Source organism: Chelonoidis abingdonii, chromosome 8, assembly GCF_003597395.2.
Source record: "Chelonoidis abingdonii isolate Lonesome George chromosome 8, CheloAbing_2.0, whole genome shotgun sequence".
Lineage (NCBI taxonomy): Eukaryota > Metazoa > Chordata > Testudines > Testudinidae > Chelonoidis > Chelonoidis abingdonii.
Genome location: NC_133776.1, coordinates 1100117 through 1118233, shown reverse-complemented (window position 1 = coordinate 1118233; position 18117 = coordinate 1100117). Strand labels below are relative to the sequence as shown.

The following is an 18117-nucleotide window of genomic DNA, read 5'->3' as shown; positions in this document are numbered from 1 at the left end:
TTTAAAGAGCCCTTTATATCGATATAAAGGGCCTTGTTGTGTGGACGGGTACAGCTTTAAATTGGTTTAACACTGCTAAAATCGGTTTAAACGCATAGTGTAGACGAGGCCACAGTATTGGCCTTCACAACATTCTTTGGCATGAAATTCCACAGGTTGACTATGCGTTTTGTGAAGAAATACTTCCTTTTGTTTGTGTTAAACCTGATGCCTATTAATTTCATTTGGCAACCCCTAGTTCATATGTTATGAGAAGGAGTAAAAAAGACTTTCTGATTTACTTTCTCAACACCACTCATGATTTTATACACCTCTACTATATCCCCCCTTAATCATCTCTTTTCCAAGCTGAAAAGTCTCAGTCTTATTATTCTCATATGGCAGCCGTTCCATACCCCTAATCTTTTTGGTTGTCCTTTTCTGAACCTTTTCCAATTCCAATATATCTTTTTTGACATGGGGCGACCACATCTGCTCACAGTATTCAAGATGTGGATGTACCCTGGATTTGTATAGGGGCAATATATTTTCTATCCTTATCCTGATGGTTCTTAACATTCTGTTCTGCTTTTTTGACTGCTGCTGCACATTGAGTGGATGATTTCAGAGAACTATCCACAACGACTCCAAGATCTTCCTTGAGTGGTAACAGCTAATTTAGACCCCATCATTTTATATGTATCGCTGGGATTATATTTTCCAATGTGCATTACTTTGCATTTATCAACATTGAATTTCACCTGCCATTTTGTTGCCCAGTCACCCAGTTTCGAGAGATCCTTTTGTAGCTCTTCACAGTCTTCCTGGGACTTAATTATCTTGAGTAGTTTTGTATCATCTGCAAAATTTGCCACCTCACTGTTTACCCCTTTTTGTGAATATGTTAAACAGGACTGGGCCAAGTACAGACCCCTGGGGGACACCACTATTTACCGCTCTCCATTCTGAAAACTGAGCATTTATTTCCTACCCTTTTTTCCCTATCTTTTAACCAGTTACCAATCCATGAGAGAACCTTCCCTCTTATCCGCTTATTTTGCTTTAGAGCCTTTGGTGAGGGACCTTGTCAAAGGCATTCTGAAAATCTAAATACACTGTATCCACTGGATCCCCCCTGTCCACATGCTTGTTGACCTCCTCAAAGCATTCTAGTAGATTGGTGAGGCGTGATTTCCATTTACAAAAAGCATGTTGACTCTTCCCCAACAAATTATGTTCATCTGTGTGTCTGACAATTTTGTTCTTTACGACAGTTTCAACCAGTTTCCCCGATACTGAAGTCAGGCTTACAGGCTTGTAATTGCCAGGATCACCTCTGGAGCCCTTTTTAAAAATTGGCGTCACATTAGCTATCCTGCAGTCATTTGGTACAGAAGATGATTGAAATGATAGGTTACAAACTATAGTTAGTAGTTCTGCAATTTCACATTTGAGTTCCTTCAGAACTCTTGGGTGAATACCATCTGGTCCTGGTGACTTATTACTGGTTATTTTATCAATTTGCTTCAAAATCTCTTCTAATGAGACCTCATCTGGAACAGTTCCTCAGATTTGTCACCTAAAAATGATATACTTAATATAAATACATAATATACCTAGACCTCTGTAAGGCACTGGACTGGCACACATAATTCTTTGATTAAAAAGCTAGAAAACTGTATAAAATCAACATTGTACAAATTAAATGGTTTAAAAACTGGCTAATTGATAGGTCTCAAAATATAACTGTAAATGGGGAATTGTCACTGAATGGGTCTGTTTCACTCTGAGACTGGTTTTCAGTCTTATGCTGTTTTAACATTTTTATCAATGACCTGGAAGAAAATATAAAATCATCACTGATAATATTGGCAGACGACACAACAACTGGAGGAGTGATAAATAATCAAGAGGACATGTCACTGATTCAGAGCAATCTGGATCATTTGGTAAACTGGGCACAAGCAAACAGCATGTGTTGTAATATAGCTAAGTGTAAATGTATCCATCTAGGAACAAAGAAAGTAGGCCACACTTGCAGGATGGAGGGGTCTCTACCTGGGAAGCAGGGACTCTGAAAAAGACTTGGGAGTCATGATGGACAATCAGCTGAACATGCGCTCTCAGCACAACACTGCTAATGTGATCAACAACAAGAACATGCTCTGGGATGGATAAACAGGGGCCTCTCAGGTAGGAGCAGGGAGGTTATTTTACCTCTATATTTGCACTGGTGTCACTGGTACATGAATCGTGCGTCCAGTTCTGGATTCCACAATTCAAGAAGGGTGAGTAAAAAAAAAATTACAAAGACGCCTAAGGCGCAGGGCCCTCCTAGGTGCAGGGCCCGATTCTGGGGAATTGGAGGAGTCAGCTTAAAGCTGGCCCTGCATGGGAGAGCTGATTTCACAGGGCTGGCCGTCAGAGAGCTCGCTTTGGCTGCAGGATGAGCCAACGTGCTCTAGAAATCAGAGACGCAGTGAGAAATGAGTGAGGGTCACTTGCAGGGCAGACTTGCGCTGAGTGCCTGGCTCAAGGCCCAGTGTCCGGTTTGCTTCTCCAGAAGAAACACTCCAATACCGTTCTAAGCAGCATGCGCCAAGCCGCTCAACCCTGACGACTCACTGAGGCCAATCTGCATGTGACTACAGTGCCGGAGGCCTCCACTTAAGCACAGAGAAGGTGCAGGGACAAGCATCTTCACCTCGCTCAGCCACACGCCTGCTCCTGCCCCGGCGCGCCAGAGACAGCTCAGTCTCCATGCTCTGCCCAGGCCTTGTCTCCACCCTCTGGGACCATCACAGGGCCCTGTTCACTTGGAACTGCTCTGAGATCCACCATGTCAGCCCCTCCACCCCAGATGCACCAAGCAGCCAGGGGATCACGTCGGCTCGTTCCAAGCTGCCAAAAGGGCAGTGAAAGGCTCCCTGGCCCATTCCCAATTCCGAGACTCCCAGCTCCTTCACACACCACCTTGTGGAAGGACCCTGGCAGCCCAGCCAGGTAAGGCAGACTCTGGCATCTCTCCACATCCCATGACCGTGCAGTCAGTCATCTGTAGCTACATCAAATGCTCTTCAGTGGCTTCTCTGTTCTGTAACATCACAGCTATTTATACTTTTCACTATCAAAGTCAACAACAAATTGGCTGGGATGCTGAGTGTTCCCCACTAAGTGGATTAAAAGGACTTTGTCAACTTGTTTCAGTACCTACATTTTATGTACCAGTGCCGTTGAATAGCGACCATGTGGCCTTATAGATTCCAAGTCCCTTTTCCCTCAACCGCCTGCTCTACCACCACGGATCTGATGACACTTAGCAAGCATGGGAGACTCCACCACAGAGTCTATGGTGATGGGCACAACACAAATGCTTTGTACAAGCAATAGTTAATAATCACCACATTCCCCATGGGAAGCAGGTGGGTGTGAACGTCTGTGGGCACTAGTCTCCCCTCTGCAGAGTGGGAAATGGATCCACACAGGATGAGTGACAAGGTCACACAGACAGTGGCACAGCCAGGATGAGGATGCAGTTGTTCCTGGCTCCCAGTCCTGTGCTCACTCCTGTCTTTATTCCTGAGGACATTCTGCCCCCCAAAATAAAAAATTCTGCACACAATATTTTAAAGTTCTACAAATTTTATCTGTCAAATAAATGTGGAGGCTCCAGCCTGGCACTGGGGAGCACAGGCCACTGGCTGCACAGAGGTGGGAGTTCACTCTGCAGCTTCCCCCCAGGACACAGACTCAGTGGTGAGGCTGCACCCAACCCTGAAACAGCGCAAGGACCTAGCCTGCCCCAGAAACACCCCAGAGCCCTGCCCATCTGTGCCAGGCGCACCAGGTGTGGCCAGGCAGGCTCAGCCCAGCTGGATCCAAATGTGGAGGGACTCAGTGTGGGGGGATCCAGGTGTGGGATGACAGGGCTCTGTGTGGGGCAATCTGGATGCAGGTGGCTCAGTGGGGGATCCGAGTGCAGGGAGGGGGGATCTGCAAAGACAGGGATTTGTTGGGGGTTTCTGGGTGCAATGGTTGGGACTCTGCAGGGGGTCCAGATGAAGGTGGTTGGAGCTCAGTGGGGGGGGAGGGGCTGGGTGTGTGAGGGGGTCCAAATGCTGGGCTCAGTGGGGTGGGGATCCAAGTGCAGCTGGTTAGGGCTTGGTGGAGCGGGGATCTGAGGGTGGGTGACTTGTCAGGGTGGTTCAGATGCAGGGCAAGTGCGGCTCGACAGGAGGGGTGAGGCTCGACAGGAGGGTCTGGATGCATGGGGGTTGGGCAGATGGGGGACCAACTCCCGGTAAAGTGATCCCTCCCCCTGCAGCTGAGGAGCAACGGCTGCAGGAAGCAGGGGCGGGGGGCAGTTTGCAGAGCTTCATGCAGCCGGGAGAGAAATCTGGGGGTGGGTCTGACCCAGCCATGAATGCCATGCAGAGGAAGAAGTCCCAACCTCCCCAAACCAACGGGACAAGCAGCTGAGCCCAGCGCAGGGTAGGAGCCACCAGCCGGGTCTTCCCCAGTCCCGCCCTCTGCCCCACAGTGATTTACGTCTCTGCTGGCTGCCCTGGGCACCTGAAACATAGTGCTGGGGTGGGTTGCATGACCGCTCTCGTGGCTTCCCTTTGCTTCCCCATCAGAAAGTCATTTTTCTGTGGGGAAGCAAAGAAATCTGCGAGGGACATGAATTCTGTGTGTGCATAGTGGTGCAGAATTCCTCCAGGAGTAAGCCTAGTGCCGTGATACAGTTGCTTTTGTAGCACTGGGCAAGTGACCACCTCTCATGTCTGTTGCCCTGTTTATACAATGGGAGTAGCACACACAAGCCAGCTCCTACCCCACAGGGGACGTAGGATCCATTAGTCAATGGCCATCAGGCCACGTGTGCTGTTATTAGCAAGTGGGGACCAGCATGTGTAAGCCAAAAGGGAGCAGTGCTAGTTACTGCTGCTGCATTAGCTAACCCACAGCCACACGCAACCCACAGCAACTCCACTGACTCCGCTGTTTGCTCTCAAATTTAAAAACTGAAATAAATGAATATAGTCCAAGTGTCCCCACCCCTCCCCCCTGGTCATTTTAAGAACTCATGAGTCATCAGGTCACATGACTACCCATTTGTGGCAGATTGCCAATTCCTCTCTCTGTACCAACCGTGTCCCTGTTCACTATGACTGGCCCGTCCAGTGACTGGCAATGGCTGCAAAGCCCTGCTAACAGTGATGTGTGTAACCACTCAGCCAGTCAGGTCCCTCTGCAGGTGCAGCCACTGCTGTCAGTGACTCCTCTGGGCCCCATTCAACACAGCCCCTGAGCACGTGTGAGTGAGTGAACAGCCCGCTGGCCTCGCTCCGCGGGGCTCAGGAGTTCTGTGACAGTGACTGGGGTCTGGGAAGTGTTTTGTGAGTTACGTAAGTGCATGTGTTGAGCACTCAATGAATCAGCCTCTCTTCTCGGACATAAGGCGAGGGCTAGTCCCAAGCCCAGCATGTGCCTACCAGACCCTGTGCCAGCACACTGTCAGCGGGCTGGCAAAGCATGACATGCACCATGGGACAGTGTCGGCTTCTCCCTCAGCTCCAAAATAACGCTGCCACACCCAGTCTCAGCAAGGAGGTTTCTCTTCTTAACAGAAAGAAAAAAGCAGGCTTTGAACTCAGGCCTTGCTTTCTGCTCCATCCCTCCCAGGGGCCACTGGCAGCTTCCCAGTTCTGACCAGCTTTGCCTCCGCTCTGGGGCAGCAGCTTCAGGGTTGTCTCCCCCGCACCTGGCCCCTTGCTCCATGCAGCGGCGTATTATCGCTTGCCTTACAGGCTGCCTGACATGCAGTGCCCTGCCTTCCTCCCTCAGCTGCTACCACGTCCAGCACCAGGCACGAGTGCCTGCTGTGCCAGGCGGGGTAGAGGGTAGGGTACCAGGAAGGGGCCTGAACTCCAGCACTGACTGACTCACTTCATTGCCTGGAGGACGGGCCACGATCTACAGCCCAGGGCAGTATGAGGGTTAATTACGGTCATTGACGTGCTTGGGGATCCTCAGGTGAACTGGGGCCATTCGAGTCCAAACAACACTAACAACGTGAAGTGTCTGGACTCAGCAGTTCTTCATGTTCCATTTTCATCCTTCTTACATTGCCACACGCTCGCTGGCCTCGCTGCACATGGGTCCCGCCATCCGCAGTTACCATTGTGCTGAGGATGGGTGGAAAGCCCTTTGTTTTCAGATCTAAAAGGACACTGCAGGGAATAGGAGACATGACGCAGACTGGAGCAGCTAGGAATATGACTCAAGTATGTGGCTTTTCCATTTCAAATACATCCAGCACTTTCTATTTATGTGTCTCCGGAACACACGGCTTTACAGCAGAACTGAATTCTCTGCAAACCCTGCACTAATCCAGAGCCTATCCCACACACTATCCTCACTGGACAAGAAAAAAGGTTAAAGAAAAACCCAAGACATCAGACAAGAGACTTGCAGTCTAGGCGCTGAAGTTTCGAAGCTAAACTGGAAATCCAGGTGAAATACTGTCTGAGCGCCAATCTGCAAAGTGTTTCATTTTGTTAGCTGGAGATGTGCTCGGCCAACACTGGCTAAAGGGGAGAGATGTACTCACTTCAGACTGCAGCAAAGCAATCCATGGCCTGGCTAGTATTTGCCACCATCACAATCCTGTCTGCAAAGATTTCAAAGTGGGGTGCAGTAATTCACACATGCTAAAGCAGATCCCTTAAGCCAGTGGTTCTCAAACATTATCACTGGTGCCCATCCCACAGCAAGTCTCTGAGTATGACCCCCCCTTATAAATCAAAAACACGTTTTTACACATTTAACTCTATTATAAATGCTGCAGGCAAAGCAGGGTTTGGGGTGGAGGCTGACAGGTCGTGCCCCACTAAGAGTCCCAACCCCCAGTTTGAGAACCCCTGCCCTTAGCTCTCTGGCTAGCTTCAGGAAGCCAAGCTGAGTGACATAGGAGCAGGCTCTCTGAACTGGGAACGTGAGACACAGGCCTGAATATCCCAAGTCTTCCAAGGATGCCTACTCGAACCCTGGGGTAGACCAGGGTTTCACAACTGCTCAGTATCGTTACAGTAGGACAACCCAAACCCCTGCACCCACATGTGGATATAGATAAAACTGGGCAGGCTGGTCCCATCGCTCACAGGGACCCAAAGAGGGATCCCGGAAAGTCATTTGTGCAGAACAGCACTGTGTGCTCACTGACCCCTACCAGAACAGCCCCTGGGCTAGTCAGGAATAGGGGAGGCAGGGATTAGAGAGGTATGCTCCATTTGGGATTTAGGGCAAGCCAGATAAATGTGATAATCAATCCCCAGGTGAAGGTAACTGTTTGACGGGAAAGGACGTGCTGTGAAATCGATAGCATTACCAGCCAGCAGGCTCACGGGGTGCAAACTCGCCTGCACTGCTGCTTTCCATGGCAGTGCAGACTCCATGGACTGTGGCTGGGATCAGGGGCTGTTTCTGGAAACAATCATGCTATGCAGGGAGGTGCCTCCAGCTGCCAGTCACAGGCAGAATCTTTCTTTCATTTACCAGGAAGTTTTTTAAGATCTGACTTCAGCTCAGATGCAGCCAGGCTCTGTGCAGGAACCCAGCAGCCAGGCAACTGCAAGGAGGAGAATCATAGAATATTGGGGTTGGAAGGCACCTCAGGAGGTCATCTAATACAACCCCCTGCTCAAAGCAGGACAAATCCCCAGACAGATTTTTGCCCCAGATCCCTAAATGGCCCCCTCAAGGATTGAACTCACAACCCTGGGTTTAGTAGGCCAATGCTCAAACCACTGAGCTATCCCTCCCTCGCAAGAGTGGCTGGTTCCTGCTGGGCAGTTAGTCCCTCATTTTCAGGTGCCCCAAGTGCTCCTATAGAAAGGGCCGGGGATTTGAGCAATGCACTCACAAAGACACCAGACCATGAGCGCCTGCCAAGCAGTCTGGCCTGTTCCTACTACCTGCTCTAATGTGGCTACTTCTTCCTCTTATGGCAATGTCCGTCTGAGTTGCTCAGAGAACTTTTAACCGTTAATGAACTATGCCTCACAAGCACCAGGGGATGGAGGTGTCATTAACCCCGTGTTACAGATGGGGATACAAAGTGCTTTCCCCAAGGTCACCCAGGGAGTCCAGCAGAGCTGGAAACTGAACCCAGAGCTCTAGAGTCCAAGTTCCCTGCTTTAACTACAAGACATTTAACCAAAATCACCAGACTGTCTCCAGGAGGAACTGGACCCCTGGGCTCCTGCAGCACCGGAGCGAAGATGGGAAATTTCTACCTATGTTTCTGTGGCAAATGCACAATTTTCACCAGACCCAACTTTGGCCCCAGCAAACCCACAACCAAGGAGGCAGAGCAGTCTCCCAGGGAGCAGGGTGGAGTTAGCTGTAACCTCTGTTGGGCAGAAGCACCCCAAGGAGCAGCATGGCTTCAGAGTGGCAGAGCCAGGAGGAAGGGACTGAAACTTCCATCTGCAACGTGCTTCCAAGGGGCAGGAATAGGGGGAAAGGATCTAATACCCCCGAAGGGATGGCTCTGGGAAGAGCTCCCAGCCGCAGCCGGCAAGGTTTCCAAAGCTATCTACTCGAGTGCAAAGCAGCCCTGAGACAGCTCATCGGGTTCCAATTAAACCAGCCATCAGGCATATCATCTGACAGCTGTCATCTGTAATTCTAGAGAACAACCTGCAATTAATCGGGCCCCAGAAGGAAGCTGAGCTCAGAGAAGAACTCCAATTTCCTCTTGCCTCTCTGCACTGGTCCGCAGGGTGCGCTAGCAGACACACCTCCAGAGAACAGCCACCCTCAAGTGAGACATAGAGAGGGGAAAAACATTACAGAAGCATTTAGCACTTAGACAGAAAATAAACATTGCCGCCATCTGCCCAGCTAGATTACCAGCCCCGAGCACTGCTTGTGCGCTCCCTGGTAACAGCAGTGTGCCGGGCTGTAATAGTTATGATTTACTGGGGCACTTGGTCCCGTTACAGACAGTTTCCCCTTTCTCCTAAGAGCAGGTGGAGAAGCCAGGTGGTTCCAGCTCTGAGGCCCAATCTCACCCAGGGAGCATCCCCCTGCAAGGAATCAGCTAGCAGGGCTGCGTGTGGAATCATTAGGATATTTTCTCAGAAAATGAGGCTTTTCTAACTTTGCCACAGAACATGTAATTATATTTTGTCATCCATTCCCTTCGATCCCAGGACTTTCAGCCATTGTGCAAACAAGGGCTTTAAACCACTCTCAGAGGAGTTGATCTCCATTCGCAGTGAGTTTTACAGCACAGCCTGGCCCGGTGACAGCCTGTCAGTACCGTGATTGCTGCAACAGCGAGCACGGCTCAGGCACTCCCGGGAGCGCACAGGAACGGCCCTGGGGGCCAGGGCCAGGACCCCTCTTCAGTGCGCCTAGGGGGTACCAGGGGCGTGAAAATGGCATTTTCCCTCTCGCACCAGCTTTGTTACACTGCGCTCCCCAGACCCTCCCCACCCAGAGCTCTCACTCTGCCGTGGCCCAGGCGGGAACCTGGCTGTATGTGAGCAAGGGACGCAAATAGTAGAGGAGGAAGTGGCAAAGGCACATGATTCGTTTCTTTGCCAGAACTGTTTCCATGAAAGCACAAACTAATCTGTGATCTAAGATCAGGGCAGGGGCAGGCGGATTGAGCTCTAGTCCCCAATCCGGCACGGGCTCTGACTGGCAACGGCATGTCACACAGGCCCCAGGCCAGCAAAGGGATCCACACCTGTGGCTGGATCAGGGCCTTCCTCTTCCTGCACTGGATTCCCCCTCCTCATGGGGGTGCCGTGAAGCTTAAACAGCAAGCATGGGCCAGGCCCACTGCCAGCGCTCTCAGTACGTCCACACTGCAATTACACACCCCCTCAGGGCTACCAAACTACAGCATCCAGGCTCCAGCCCAAGTCAGCTGACACAGGCCAGCCGTGGGGATTAAACGCAGCATAGAAGTACACTGCATGGTGCTGGGCCAGCCCGAACCAAATGGCACCCCAGGCAAGGAGCGTCTTCGGCACCTCCCCCCTCCTCCACCTCCACTGGTTGCATGAAGGAGGCTGCGCAGACGGTGCGTTCCTGGGCAGGGTCCTGCAGCACAGCGGGTGCCATCGGCACATCTGGAACAAGCAATGGTGCTGGAGAGCAGGAGTCTGTCCTCGCTGGCTGGCTGAACTCCTTAAGCCCAGCAGCCTCCACTGTGAGCAGGACTGGTGTCAGAACGGTGCCTTTGGCCTGAGATGGAGCACTAAAAGACTCCGAGATTCCCCAGCTCCACTTCAGACTGATCAGCCCCAAATCTCCCCAAGGAGAACAAGCGGGACCCATGGGACTCGCTCCAGGGGAATGGAGAGCGGGGCCTGCAGTGCAGAGAGCAGAAATGGAGCCCCAGCCCTGTCCAGCAGCTGTGCAACTCAGCAGGCCAGTGGGGGCAGGGCTGGGACCTGGCCGTCAAGGCACAATGCTCACTGGCCCTAAAGCAAACCCCTGCCCAGCTACAGCCCATTGCTGGGGTGCAGAACTCTGCACTGCAATGCACAGCTGCCCCAAGCATCACAAGGCACCTGCCAGTTTGCCTCAGCTGAGCCGTCTCCGTGCAGCAGGTGTGGTGGGAAAAGTGCTCCCTGAAATACTCACAGTGCGAGAGGGTGCAAGGCCCATGCTCCCACAGCGCACGCCCTCACACTTACCTTTAGCTTTCTTTTTAGCTTTCAATCACATCAGCAAATGTGACTGTTCCCTGTAGCGGCCCCACCAGGCAGACACGCCCGCTCCTGCAGACGGAGCAGCCTGTGCTCGGGTGGCTTCTTACTGATGTTAACTTCATGGGCCAAATGAATCCCTGGTGTAACGGGGAACTTGCTGCCAATGGCCTCCAGCAACCCACCCATCCGACTGCCAGCTGGGCATCGGCTGGTGTGAAGAGTAAACGCAGTGCAGCCTCCAGCCCATGCGGCCGATGTGATGGCGCAGAGCCAGCTGCACAGGCTCTTGGGACGGGCCCATCACCTGCAGCCAGCGGAGTTTTGCCTTGCTAAGGGACCGCTCCATGCTGAGCTGCAGCCGTCCTGCAGCAAACGAATGAGAGCCTCCGCTGCGTTAGCATCCTAGCACACACACAGCCTGGCAGTGTTGGCCAACGTTAGCACGTCCCCCACCGGTGCAAGGGAAATCACAGGGGCAGCCCTGCCAGGCACGTACCCCTTGCTCACACGCCCGGGAAGTGCCAGCCAGGGGGGCCAGGTGGCAGCAGCTCTTTAGCAGGACGGCAGCTTCACGCCAAGTGTGCACAACCATGCGAATCCCTGGCAGCCGCAGCGCACAGCTCTGCTCCTTTCCCACAGCACGAGAGCCCTTAGCTGTTTGCCAGCCCCGGTCTGTGGGGGCAGCTGTCTACAGGCAGGGGTAGGGGGCTACCAGTCAGGACTCCTGGCTTTGCTCAAGCCGAAGTGGCTGTGAGACCCTGAGTACGTCCTTCGGCCTCTCCGTGTCTGTCCCCCTCCATACAATGGGGACAAGCTCTCCGCAAGCTCAGCTCCTCCCAGGACAGGTCTCTAGAGCAGGGTATGGAGGTGTCTGCCTGACCCACAGGCACCTGCTCTCTGCCTTTGGGCTCAGGCTGGAAAACTCAGAGGAGAATTTAAGACAAGGAGAAAAATGCCTATAAGTCCCAGATTCCATTTCATTCCCTTTCCTCCCTGTGGCTCTAGCACTGGGCCATTTCCTGCCTCCGGAGAGCGTGGAAAGCGCTGGGTTCCAGAGCAAGCAGCCAAAGCCACGTATCGACCAGACGGGCGTTATAAACCACACGGAGCAATGCCGTGAACAGCTGTGTCCAGCTTCGGAGAGGAACATCCTGCGTTCCTGGGGACTGCGGGGTACAGGCAGCAACCTCCTGCAGTGATGGGTGAGGACTACAGCCGCGGGACTGAGGGCGGGTTGTCTTGTCTGAGCCGACTGCCTGGCACCTGTACGGACAGGGTGGGGGGAGCAGCCAAGCACACATGGGAGGCGAGAGAGCACCACCTATGGGCTGCATGCAGGCTGCTGGCAAGCCTCCCTCGCCGAGGGGTGAGTGTGTGTGTCTGACACTGAACAACCCAATGAAACAACTCGGGCTGGGAGATGCCTCTGCGCCAGCGTGCAGCCAGCCAAACAACCGATGAGGTGACGTGGCTGAGCCAAGTGGCACCGAAGGCCAGGCAGCCAGCCCGTGCGGCAGACACACACGCCGGGCTGCACGCTCACTGCTCCATTGTGTCACCTTTGATTCCTGACTCCTTTGATGATTTTTGCTACCTGGAAATGATCTTGAGACAGGGAGAGCGGCAGGCTCCCACGTGCTAAGCATGCACTTCCAGCCCAAAGCCAGCGCTGCTCATAAGAGATGGACCCCAGGCAGCTCTACACGCCCTAGCCCATCCTCTCCGCCTTGCACAATCTCCCACCTGGCTTTGAACTTGGACGATGATCCCCAGAACTGAACGGGCACATGCTCTGGCTAAGCCCCACCCCAGCTGTGGCCTGTCTCTGTGACTAACCCCACTCTCAGAAGGGCATGGGCTGTCCTAGACCCCCCTCTGCATTGCCTGGGAGATCCAGCTGGCACCTGGCTGCGTGCCTGTAACATTCACTCCTTCCTGGTCAGGGTGTGCTCAAGAGGTGCTGAGGGCTCATCCCCCAGGGAAGTCAGCTCGGCACCACCTCCCAGATCGTGCCCCAGCCTCCAATCACCCTGTGCTCCACAGTGCACTACACACTCCAGCGAGGATGGTCTGGGACTTTAATGTGTATTGAACTCACGCTTGTGTGCACACACACCATGTGCACACTTGTGCACATGCATGCACACAGACATGCACAAAGTGTATTTGCACTTGGTCAGCCAGCAGGGTGTGAAGCCCGGCTCCAGCAACCTCCATGGATACCCAGGAAAAAGCATCACCTAAGCAACCAAATTAGCACTCTGATGCCCAATGGGAGATGTGGGAAGGGGCCTGGGAAGGCAGTGGATGCGGGACAGAAGCCTTTTGTAACTGTGCCAGGTGACTCTTAAAAGGCCCAGCACAGTTTGCCAGGTACAGGGGATGCCAACAGCCCTGGGCAGCAGGGCACCGGCAGGCGACACAAGTCAGCACAGAGGTGTCTCAGATGCCCAGACCTATGGCAAACCTCACATGGATACACGAGTTATTTATACAAACACGCTCCGCTCCTTTGTCTGTTCTTTGTTCATGGCTTCCTTTGTTTTTCTAACCCCCGTGTTCTCGGCCGTTTTCCCTTGGGCTTCTCTGAGGGCTGTGAGCAGTTTCCTGTTTTGCTGTGTGTTCCCCGGTTAGGGTCCTGTTTTCTTGACAGATAAAGTCTCTCCCTCTGCCCACAGGACAAATCCTGCCTCCCGCGGAGCAGAGCCCTGACCATGTCAGAGCCATGCCAAGAGGAAGCTGGGAGGCTGCCATCAGAGGCTGCAGCATGAGCATGAGCAAAAGCAAACGTGATACAGTTCACAAGCTCTGCAACCAGCATGAACGGCACACCACGGGACACCTGGCCTGCGAGCTCAGTACACAGCACCACACTCAGGGAGCCGCACACTCCCAGCATCCCCCACAATATGTGTGCCTTCAGAAAACACTCCTTTCGCGAGGCAGCTGTGTGTGAAATAGTCTGCAAGCCCCGTACATGCATGGAAATGCCCCAGTCCAGCCCCGCTGGCTGCGTCCTGTGGCCACCTGAGCCCTGCTAAAGCCCCCCCATGCGCCTGTTCTGCAGACGGTCCAGAGCAGTCAGTTAACACCAGTCTCCCTTCCGCCTGTTCTGCAGACGGTCCAATGCAGTCAGTTAACACCAGCCCCCCGTCCGCCTGTTCTGCAGACGGTCCAGAGCAGTCAGCTAACACCAGCTGCCCAGTGAGCAGAAGCCCCAGTGTGCTCTTGACCCAGCCAGAGGCATGTGTCGGACTGCCAGGGAAATACCTGCAGCAGAAGATGGCTAAGAGGAGAGGAAGGATGCTCCCCAGAGGCAGAATGAGCTCTCTTGGTTAATGATGTCAGTGAGCAGATTCCACAACCTTCTCATGCTCCTGACACAGCAGAACAGTAATTCCTGCAAAGCAATTCCAGCCCATCAGCTAATTAGCCAATTAGGATGTGTGCCAGCTACCGGTGACAACCCATCAGCAGCCCCTGCACCTGGCTGTTTCTGCACTTCGGTGACAACCCATCAGCAGCCCCTGCACCTGGCTGTTTCTGCACTTGCAGGGCAGCTTCCACATGGTTTGTTATTTCCCAGCGACAAGGTGTGAGCAGCTCAGAGTAGGCCCTGGGGCAGTCACAGGGGGAGGCCGGGAGCGACAGCCCAGAGGAGCAGTGGCCCGCTGTGACGGGCTTAGCAATTATGTACTTGCCCGCCTTAGGCAGTCCAAAGTGTGTAAACAGCAGAGCATGCACCGTACAATGCACTCCCAAATTGCCTTTATGCTGCTATCCTCCTTTAAACAAAGGAAGAGTGGCTGAAGGCACAGAGAGAATCAGAGCTGCCCCAAAGCCATAGGCTGGCACCAGTTGCTGTTTAACTTCTCTCCAACCCTCCCACTTCCCATGATCACAATCAATATTATCTGCTACAAACACTAGAAGAAAGCCTCCCCCAGGATGTATATCTGCGTAACAGCACTGGGAGGGCAGATGCCAAGAGCCTGTCGATCCTCAGCTGGTGAAACAATAGCACATGCCTCGCTGGCTTTGACAGATCTACGACACCGAAAATAATCAGTGTCAACGCTACAGCAAGGGGCAGCTGACAGAAATAACACAAACTGACACTACCCTCGGGGGCAGTGGGTCATGACTGAATGAAACGATGGTTCTACGGGGAAAACAGGCATTTTAGGATAAGCACCATCCATGGGAGCGTCCTGAACACGCCTCTCCCATTAAACTCAAACATTAACAATATCATCCCTGTCACAGCGGCCCTGCCGGACGTGTGCTGCACACACCTAGTCTGAGCGACAGAGTGAGAGTGCTCATGAGAGGTGCCAGATGGACCGCCCCAGGCACCGAAGGCCTCTGCTCACTCCCAGAGCAGCAGGTTCAACACAAACCTGGGCAGCAGCTTCCCCCACTTCTGGTTTCCACAGCTCTTGGCCTGCCTGTGTTACACCCAGGTGCATGTGTACGCACAGACATGCGCATGCTCACGCTCACTCGCTCGCTCTGCAGGGTCTCCCTGCTGGTTTCGGTCATTAGCGTATTCTTTTATTTGCTAAAGAAGGGCAAGACTTCAGCACAGTCAAAGTACAGTCTGGTTGGTAGGAAAATGTGGGGTTTGCCCCACAGAAACCAAAATCTCTTGGCCAAAAAGTGAGATATTTTGATTCTGACATGCTGCTTCAGTGCCTCCTGGCAGTCACAGCTCAGGTGCCCCATGGCCCATTCTCCTCGTAAGCCTACATGCTGGAACTAGGGGTGCTGCCACAGCCCCTGGCTTGAGGTGGGTTTACAGTTTTGTTCAATGGCTCCTAGCACCCCCACTATAAAAACTGTTCCAGCCTGTGATGCAGTAGGGACTGTCTGCATGGGGATGGGAGAGCCGGGGATGACTTTAGGTGAGGGACAGGATCTGAGCCAGGTGGGGGGGAGGGGTGTCAGCACCTTTACCCGGGAAGCCGGACAAAGGAAGGGGCCGGCTGGAGGGAGTTAGTTCAGTTTCGGTTTTGGGCTGGGTGGTTGGAATTCAGAGAATCCCAAGCTGGGAACTAAGCTTCCTGAACCCCCAGAAGGACTTGACTGAGGGGTCCTGCTTGTGCCTCCAAGCTCTGCTGTAACCTGCGTTCCTGTTGTCCAATAAACCTTCTGTTTTACTGACTGGCTGAGAGTCACTGTGAGCCCCAGGAAGAGGGGTGCAGGGCCAGACTCCCCCATACTCCGTGACACAGCCCCTCTGCCTCTAAGAGTCAGGGCCCTGCTCAAAGACACCTCCCATGATGTGCCACAGTGAGGGGAGGACGTGCACCATGGGAGGCTACCACCATGGTAGCCCAGCTGGGGATCCCAGTCCATAGCGGAGAGGGGGGGCGTGAGATACCCAAACTGCAACTTCCATGAGGCACCAGGGACAACATTTTAGGTTTTCAGCCTAAACATTTTGGGTGTCCCAGACATTTTCTGTGGAAAGCACACACTGCATGAAAAGTTGTTTTGTCAAAAAAACAATTTTCTGTTGAAAACCAGTGTTGGTGAAGATTTTTCAATCAGCGCTGGATGCTATGGCCAGACAGAGGCTATCTGTCATGTGGGTGGGCCTGAGTGCCAGCTGATTCGGATTCCAAGTTCTGCAGGGTGGCTCTTGCTTCGAGCCCGGCTCTAACCAACAGTAGCAGCAGGATTTCCTGCAGCTCGCTCTCAAGCCAGGAGGAGGTTTGCACTTGTTCAGTGGAGCTGCGAAGGACTGGACAAAAAGGAAGGTCGCTTTGGGGAGGAGATGGCTGTTTTACATATTCCTGCTTCGTTTTACGGTTACTGCTCCAGTCGGTATTGGTTCAGTCTTGGTGCCTCTGAAAGTGCCATATTACATCCCAGTGCAAGGCACCTGGGGGATTCCCCCAGGCACGCATGTAAGCTGGCAGGTGTGTGGGCGAAGCAAACCCTGCAGTCCATGGCCTGCCATACACTCACCGTGTGTGCCCTGTACATCCCACAAATTCATGGCAAGGAGCAAGCCTGACAATCCACAGCCCTGACACCAATGACTGGATTTCCCTACCCAGAGTGTCATTTAGAAACTCCAGCCTTCCTTCCAGATGCCAGCGCCACTGTTTCAGGGGAGGGACGGTTCCTGGGAAGAAGCAATCAGTCTATGTCCCACTGGCTGCTGGCACTGGAAGGGAATTGTCTTCACTTTCTCTGTCCTAGATTCTTGTTAAAGGGCTGGTGTGAGTCTAGGCTGGTGAGAGTCTATTCCCTGCTGGAGCAGTTTTGTTAACAGCTCCAGCTCATTTAGAAATCTTAAAGCACCTCTGTTTGCTGCCTTTGAAATGCCTGATCACAGAGCCTGCTGCTGTGATTAGAGCCAGACAGAAAACGGGGGGGGGGAAGAGGGGCCTTCTCCTGTGGAAAGTGTTTTCAGCCAAAAATCAACAACAAAATACTGCAGTTCTGACATGCTGTTGCACTGCCTCATGGGAGTTCACTTCGGGTTCATCCTGCTGCCCTTCTCCTCCACAGATGCAGCAATGACATTTCTTAAAGTCTGTCACCCCCAACCCACCCATTACTGTTTTGTAGAACAAGCCACAGTTACTTTGCCATTGAAAACGGCGCACCCTCTCCCCACAATGCATGTAGCTTTGTCACGGCAGCAGGGTTCAGACAAACTGGCCCAGTCAGCCTGGGCACTAACTGTTGGAACAAAGTATGAAGTCTGGATGCCTGGGTTTTACCCTCAGCTCTCCCGCGGGCCTCAGTCTCTCTCCGGATATGTCCACACTGCAATGAGACACCTGTGCCTGGTCAGTGACAGCTGACTTGCACTCGCGGGGCTCGGGCTAAGGGGCTGTGTAATGGTGGTGTAGACAGACACTGGGGTTTGGGCTGTAGCGCAAGCTCTGGGATCCTCCCACATCACAGGGTCCTGGGGCTCGGGCTCCAGCTTGCGCCCCAATGACTACACCACCACTAAACAGCCCCTTGGCCCAAGCCCCGTGAGCCCGAGTCAGCTGGCCTGGGCCAGCCACAGGTGTCTAACTGCAGTGTGGACGTACCCTCGATTCAGACAATGGTTGTGAGGATTAGTCATTGGCAAAGGGCCGAGAGACACTCTGTAAATACCTTTTATTAATTGTAACAGAGCACTGAATCGTCTCCGATTTTACAAGCACACAAGGAATTACTCTGTACATTGATAAAAGGAAAAGAAGATCGATTTTTGAGCCAGTTAATGATGCACGTTTCCCTTTAACCAACTTCTGATGTTTGTCTCTTCATTGGTACAGCGTGTGACACAGGAATAAGGCACCCACAAACCAGCCCAAATGGCCTGCATGGACGACCAGGCTTCAGTCAGCAGTGAAAGCCCAGGGGGAAGTTATAAGGAACAAAAATCAGAGGG

At 52.9% G+C, this 18117-nt stretch overlaps 1 protein-coding gene across 10 annotated transcripts in view; it reads right to left on the bottom strand.

Annotated features, from left to right (window-relative positions):
• Window positions 1–18117, bottom strand: part of XXYLT1 (xyloside xylosyltransferase 1) — a 95855-nt gene that overhangs the window by 43888 nt on the left and 33850 nt on the right. The window lies entirely within an intron of this gene.